The sequence below is a fragment of the Macaca mulatta genome, chromosome 8 (assembly GCF_049350105.2).
Source record: "Macaca mulatta isolate MMU2019108-1 chromosome 8, T2T-MMU8v2.0, whole genome shotgun sequence".
Classification (NCBI taxonomy): Eukaryota; Metazoa; Chordata; class Mammalia; order Primates; family Cercopithecidae; genus Macaca; species Macaca mulatta.
In genome coordinates, this window is record NC_133413.1 from 141,661,617 (window position 1) to 141,669,066 (window position 7,450).

Below are 7,450 nucleotides of genomic sequence, written 5' to 3' on the forward strand. Positions count from 1 at the left end.
GATTGTTATAACCTGCTTACAAAAAATTTTATTAAGTATACATCTGACACTTTGCTAAACACATTACATTAATCTTATTTTCTCAGTTTGATTAAACTCATGAGTAATCAGCACACATCATTTTCAGGCACTTTTCTAGGCTCTCAATACACAAATACTTTAAGACACAGTCTCTGCCTTAAAAACACTTACAGTGGAATCGTCGTCACCGCAAATCTGAATTGTGTATCAGTCTAGATGGGCTAGGATGTGGTGTTTTAATGTATGAGTTTCCTATAACTTCATCACAAATGCACAAAATAAGCAGCTTAAAAGTCACCTATTTATTAGTTCATAGCTTATTAGCTCATAGATCAGATATTCATGAGTCTTAGTTCTCTCTGTATGGTCTCACAAGGCTTAAATAGAAGTGTATGGCAGGTGGGGTGCCTAGCTGCAGTTTCTGGGAAAGAATTCACTTCCAAGCTCATTTGAGTTGTTGGCTGATGACAATTTCTTACTGACTATTTGGGGGCACTCTCTGCTCCTAGAAGCTATTCTAAGGTCTCTCCACATGATCCCTCCCATCTCAGCAGCAGAAAATTTCCCTTGCATCGAGTGCCCCTCACACTTCAAAACTGATTCCTTCTGCCACCAGCCGGAGACAACTCTCTTAAAGGACTCATGCAGTTAGATTAGGTCTACCTAGGTAATCTCCTTATCGATTACTTATAGTTTTAATTACATCTGCAAAATACCTTTTGCCGTGTAAAGGACTGGGAGTAATGCCACGGAGCAAACATAGTAAGACCACCTTGAATTTTTCCTACCATGTGTGACAAATAGCCCCACAATTTCAGTGGTTGGTAGAAAAAGTAGAGGCTAATTTCTCACTTATGAGCAAGTTCACAATGGATTGGCTCTAGTCCTGTTCTGCAATGCCCTCCCTCTAGGAAGCAGACTGATGGATCAGCCACTGTCTAGAACATCACCAGATGCACAGCAGTGGGAGAGAGAGTGGGAAGATAGATCGCATGCCAGCCTTTCACACTCTGCCCAGAAGGAACCTACATGGTCTGATCACATTCCATTCGCCAAAGAAAGTTACGTGGCCAGAATTACTTCCGAGAAGCCAAGGATGTACAATCCTACCATCTGCCTGGAAAAAGCAGGACCCAGAAATATTTGGGAGACACAATTAATAAGTTGCATAGTTCCTATTTTTATTGCCAAATATTTGGTTAACTTTCCATCTAGCATACCGAATATACTCACCCTTCGTTCCTTCCAAGGATGCAACCCCAAAATCCCATCTAGTTGCACATCAAATCAAAGTTCAGAGTTTAGGGATATGCAGGAGTCTCTACATGAAGGAGTAAGCATGAGATTCTCTGTAGCAGATCTAAAGACACCCTTAGTGGTGTTGTTCTGATTTGCCAGAGAAGCCTCATTTGGCTTCAAAAAGCTAAGTCACATGATCTAAGTCAAGCAACCAATAAGTGATATAGCCGGGATTTAAATATAGGTCTCTCTCTTCACATGACCTCATTCCTTTACTCCCAATTGATGGAAGAGGAAACGATATGGGGGATGCAGCTTGCCTTCTAAGATCATTAGTCCAGGTGGGGGCCAAACACATTAACAAAAAGCCATCCCACCTTGTGGTCAAAACTGCAATAGACCTCAGCAGAGTGCTGTGAGGGTGACAGGAACATCACTGGACGTTGTGCCCCTCCTTCAGGTGGGGGGTGAGAGAGGGTGATTGAACACATTCCTGAATAATGAGAAGTTTCACAGGTAGGCAAGAGAAAAGAGGGAATTCCAGAAGCGAGAAAGGGAATGGTAGGTACAAAGGACAGACGAGGAAGGAATGGGTGGTGATCAGTGGGGAGTCTGGATTCATGTGTGATGAGACACAGCTTGAAATGGGTATTGGCTAGTAATTGGCTGTACAGGGCTATGTGTGCTTTACTCAGGAATCCAGACTTTATCTTGTGGCAGTCACAGAATTTAGGAAAGATACTCTCTTAATCCAGACCTTCTAAGAAGGAGATGTCAAAAATTTGATTACACATGCCATCATCTAATTAGAAAGAATGCCTATGAGATAAAATGGGGAGGGAACCATGGAAAGCAGAGAGAGTGTCACACTTAGTGGATGAAGGCGGGAGAGGAGGTTGGGTGGAAGTGTTCTAGAGTTCTAAAGTCAACCGAAAACGTCTCAAAGTGAGAAATTATGAAGTAATAGTATAGGCATATTTTAAAATAAGTAACTATTAGAAAAAAATGCCAAGAAAGTTCAAAAAATTAAAAGTGCTTAACTATGTGGAGCTGGATGGGGGTGGAAAGTGTCGGGCAGTGAGTTCTTGCTCATTACTACCCATGGTGTGTGTGTGTGAGTATATAATTAAAAACTGTGTTCTTTTTCTAATCTGCAACGAAGAGGACACCACTCCTAATGTGGATTATTTGGGGTGTCTTGTACACGAGGCAGGCTCTGCGTGAGACACTTGGCCATTTCTCCTTGGGCCATCTTCCATTTCCCAGAGCCGCTTGGGGCTTTATGCACTATGAAGAAGAATGTGTTTGATGGAAACTTTCTGGCATGCCTATTAACCACTGACCTTTCTTCTCGATGAATCCTCACCTGTTTCAGCCTCTGTGCTGTTTGGGGAAGAAAAGAAAGCACCTGAAGTGGCTTTCAAAGAAAGGATAAGAAACCTGTACTAAAACTGGCACTAGGGGAGAGTGCATGGGCCTCGACAAGGTGTACTGAAGCAAATGAGCTGGTCCTCTGAGAGATAAATATAAGGGGGTTTTTAGGAGAATTGACAGCGAGGAAAAAAATCTCTTAAGGAGCAAAAAGTAGCTACACACAAAGAGAATGGAAATAGATTATCTGAGAAAACAAATGGCCAAAGCAGGTTAAGGGAGAACCTGGAGCTGCAGCAGTGTTCCAAGAGAAAATCATTACCAGATATGCTACATAGACCCAGACCTCTCTCTCACCTTCATATGTGTGCACACACACACACACACACACACACACGTGCGCATGCACAGACACACACACACATTGTCTGCTTGCACGTGGTGCTGTAGTAATTGCTTCTGGCCATGTCACATTACTTCTTGAATGCTCCGTATCCTTGAAATAAAGACCTAGATCTCTGCCTAGGCATCTAAGTCTCTCCTATCCATTCATCCCGTTCTCAAGCCAAAGCATCAGTGCTTCATGGTCCTTCCATTTTTCTTCAATTAAAATGTGCCTTCTTCTCTAGTTTTATATGTCATTGCCCCTGCTGGCCTCTCAGATACAGGCTATGTGCAAGTTTTCCTGTCCCAATCAGAGCACTTCTTTTTTTTCTTTTGCACTGCATTAAAATAAAAACTTATTTGCTTGTATCCCTAAGGTCTTACCTTTAGTACCTTTAGGAGAGGGACTTTATCTAGGTTCCCATTTACTCTTAGAGCCAAACACAGGACCCGACACTTAGTGGGATCCAAGTTAATATTTCTTTAATGAATAATTAGACTTAAGAATAGAGGCTTAGCCAAGCGCCAAAGGAAGGAATAAGATAAAATTTTTCCTCGTAATCTTCCTTGGGTTTTGATTTTTCCTAACGAATGTTACTTTCTCATTCCTGGATTTATTCATTGTCATTCTGCTTATTAGAGAAAGCAGAAACAAAAACAGTGAGAAGGAGATGTTATATTTTCATGTGTCAATGGTCTGCATCGTATAATTCATCTGAAGAATTGATCTTCTCCCTTCTTTATTCTTTCAAGAACCTCTCACAAGGTTCTCATTAAGAGGGAAATGCAAGAAAACAAAATGTGTTGATCATATTTTCCAGAAATTGTGTGGGATATTTCCAACACATTTTTCCCATTAAGTCTATGGTAACTCACAGGTTGGTGTTTTGATTCCTATTTTAAAGTTGAGGAAATGAAGGTGCAGATAGATGCAATCTTTTGCCCAGAGTCACGGCTAGCAAGTGTTGGAGCTGAGATAGAGCTCACGCACCAGTGACTTGAAACTGGTACCCACTTCCCATCACCCAGGTGCCTCTCAAACACATTTCCTTGAAGAAGATCCTTGCAGTTACCTTTTAAAATCTCCCTATTGTACAGCTGAGGTCCAGCGAAGGGAATGATTTGCTTAATGTAGTTATTTTTAGCGCGCCCTTTGCGTTTTCATAGCCCTTTCCTCACCTTACTCGGGAATAGACTAATTATGCTTTTAATAGCTAAACCAGTAGATCAGAGAACTGTAGAAAACAAATATATGTGTGCAACCCTTAGACAAATGGTCTAATTAAATGTGCTTATTCTGAATGCAGAACTTTGGTGTCAGGCAGGGTCAAGTTCAAATTTGAGTCCAGCCACTGGTTAGCTTTGGGAGGAAGGAGTTAACCTCATTAAGTATAGCTTTCTACTAAGGTATACTTATTAGATTATAAGGATTAATTCAGGTGAGGTATGTAAAACACTTAGCATTTTATCTAAGGCTTGGTATGTACATCATCTAAGAGTATTGTGATCTTTATAATTAAGCTGGTAAAGTGCAGAAGTTTGTAAAGTGTCACTGACAGTAAAACCATGGAGAACAGCTTACTCTGTCTCTCACTTCCAACTGTATAAATATAATACAGCCATTATAAGTCTCCATGTCCCTTTCTAGCATCCTGAGTGTGTTAGATTTTTTAATTTTTAATTTCTTGGTATTTCTAAAATGCCAGTCTTTTCAAAGTTGTGCTTCGGAAAAAGAATATTGTTCTGTTTTTATATGCCACCAACTTCCTTCCATGTGGCTTTAATTTTTTTCACTCACAAAATCTAGAACACAAGGGAGCGTTGCTGTGGAGAAAATCATGACATCATTAATAACAAAAATGCTTTGAGGTCACACACATGGCTGAGACATTGACTTTAAGAGCTCTAAGTTGCTAGCAGAACTTGCAATTTCAGAAAGGAGAGCTATGGTCTTAAAGGATAATATGCTTGTGGAAATAGATTTCCTCCAATAGTGAGAATATAGTAAGAAAAAAAGCTCATAAGCTTTGTAGTCAGGAACACCAGTTTTCAAATCCTGAGACTCTAACTTGTAAATATGACTTTGAAAAAGACTGCAATGTCCTCTTGTCTCAGATTTTTTCGTCATAAAAGAAGGATTTCAATCTCTGTTTTGAAATATTGTCATGATCCTTAAATGTCAGTTAAATACCCTGTGTCTCTCAGGTTGAGAGTATTCACAAATAATAACTCTTTTTACTTGGAGTTATAGTGCTTTGTATTTGGACCCAAACCCATTACTTGGTAGCTCTGTGACCAAGCTAATTAACCACTTTGTACCTGAGTATCGTGCATGTAAATAAAAATTGATATTCAGATTAATATGTCTACATTATAGGTCTCCCATGAAAATAAAATTAATTAACTTATAAATAGTGTCTGGGATGGAGTGGTTCAATAAGTGTCTTTCTCTCCCTTTCATCCTTTTTCCTTTTCCTTTTTAAATTCTCCTTTCCCTACCCCTTGTCCTTCCCTCTTTACCCAAGGATAACTATTAACATGCCAGGATATTGTCCTCTTGTATAGGGATGCCTAGTTGCAATAATGCAGCTCTCTCTTATTCCTTAGTTTCCAGAACCAGGCTGCCCAGAAGCCTGTCTTTTCTCCTCCATTTCCATGAGTAAAGGTTATGCAACTAATAACGAAAGCTGACAACAAACCACCAATTCTTTCTATGTCATGTTCTCTCTGTGAAGAAACCTTGAGGTTTAGGGTCAGACCTCCACTGTCACCAATGCATTTTCATGGGGTTTCAGGCTGGCTGACACCATTCTTATGTGCATGCACAATAGACAAAGATATCATGTCTCCTGGCTCTGAGTAGAACTTACCAAGCACCCATCTACTCTAACACTGTAGCCCAATTAAATCACAAATAAATGCTGCTAAATGATGGTGTAATTTGACTATACTCTTATGCCTCACACATTTACTCAGACATTACTTCACCTCCCTAAACCTCAGTGACCTTGTCTTTGCAATAAAGACTGCTGTAAGATTTTAACAAAAAAGGAATGTGCAGGTGCCTACATGTGCCTGATATATTCTTTTAATATTTTACGAATCAAACAAACCTAATGTTGAGTACCAGGGTTTTACACACACATGCACACACACATTTTTATAACATATATACATATAAACAAACACACATATATGCATTTTTGCCCCGCCATAGTACAACACATTCTCCATGTACAACCCCTTCCTATTCTCTCACGTTTCTTTGCTCCTTTTTACACTTACTAATTGCATAATTTTACATGAGTTACTTAACTCTTCTGAGCTTTAGTTATCCCACATATAAAATAATGATAACACTTCACAGGTCTATAGTAAGGATTAAGTAACTAATATATGTAAAGTACCTGCCTAATATCAGAAGCTTAATAAATGTTAATTGCCTTCCTTCCTCATTCTTTCAACCTAAGAAATGCCTGCTGCAACCTTTATGGTAAATGAAACAACAGAGACCCTCCAAGAGTGTACAAAAGCACTCAGATTATTTTAGGCAGAGTATCAAAAGCTTTCTATGCAATTTTTTTCCAAACTCAAGGTCAACTATCTTCTTCCCAGGCCTAAATGCTGCCTAAAGGAATCCTTTACTAGTTGACAATACCATTGGAAACAGTTGTATCAGTGGAATGCCTGCATGTTCTTTGGGCACATGCTGAGGGCAGTGGCTCCCAGGAGGTAAACTGAGCTCTCCAAAACCTCCTGCAGGAAAATATTACAGTGACTTTTATGATAAGGGAACCATTACTCACATCTGAGTAAGTTTACAGTACTAATTTTGTTTTAAAAAAAATAAGCAAAAAGCCATAAGAATTATATCACAATCTTCAAAGTACTGTTATTTAAAAATGTATAATTTTAACATCGATTAAATGGATAGACTATTTTTCACCATTAACATAAAGTGATAGTTTCCATTTATTCTAAAAATAATATGAGCTCTCTTATTCAGTTCTGTGAAATTTTCCATAAATGAAAACTGATAATTTTAGTTTTAAAATTGGATGATATATTCAAAGGAAGATAATTGGTTACAAGACAGACTATTCATTCACCATTGAATTACTGAGTGACTTCCAGTGTTTTTTGGGTAAATGTTTAACAATCAGTGCTTTTATCTATTTTGGAGAGGTAGATTTGCAGTGTTTATCAATTTCTGTGTGATGAAATACTGTCACTATGACCAATTTCAAGCTAATTGTTTGTAACAACTGACTTGTAAAATTCCCGAACTGCTTCCAGCACACTGTTGGCTTTATATAAGTGCTCTGGTAAGTACTGGGCAATAGATATAGAGTAAGCACTACGTTCATTCAAAATGTTAAAACGTTTGCTGATCTGTCCTAAAGAATGTAAAAAGCACTGAACTTGAAATGGATTA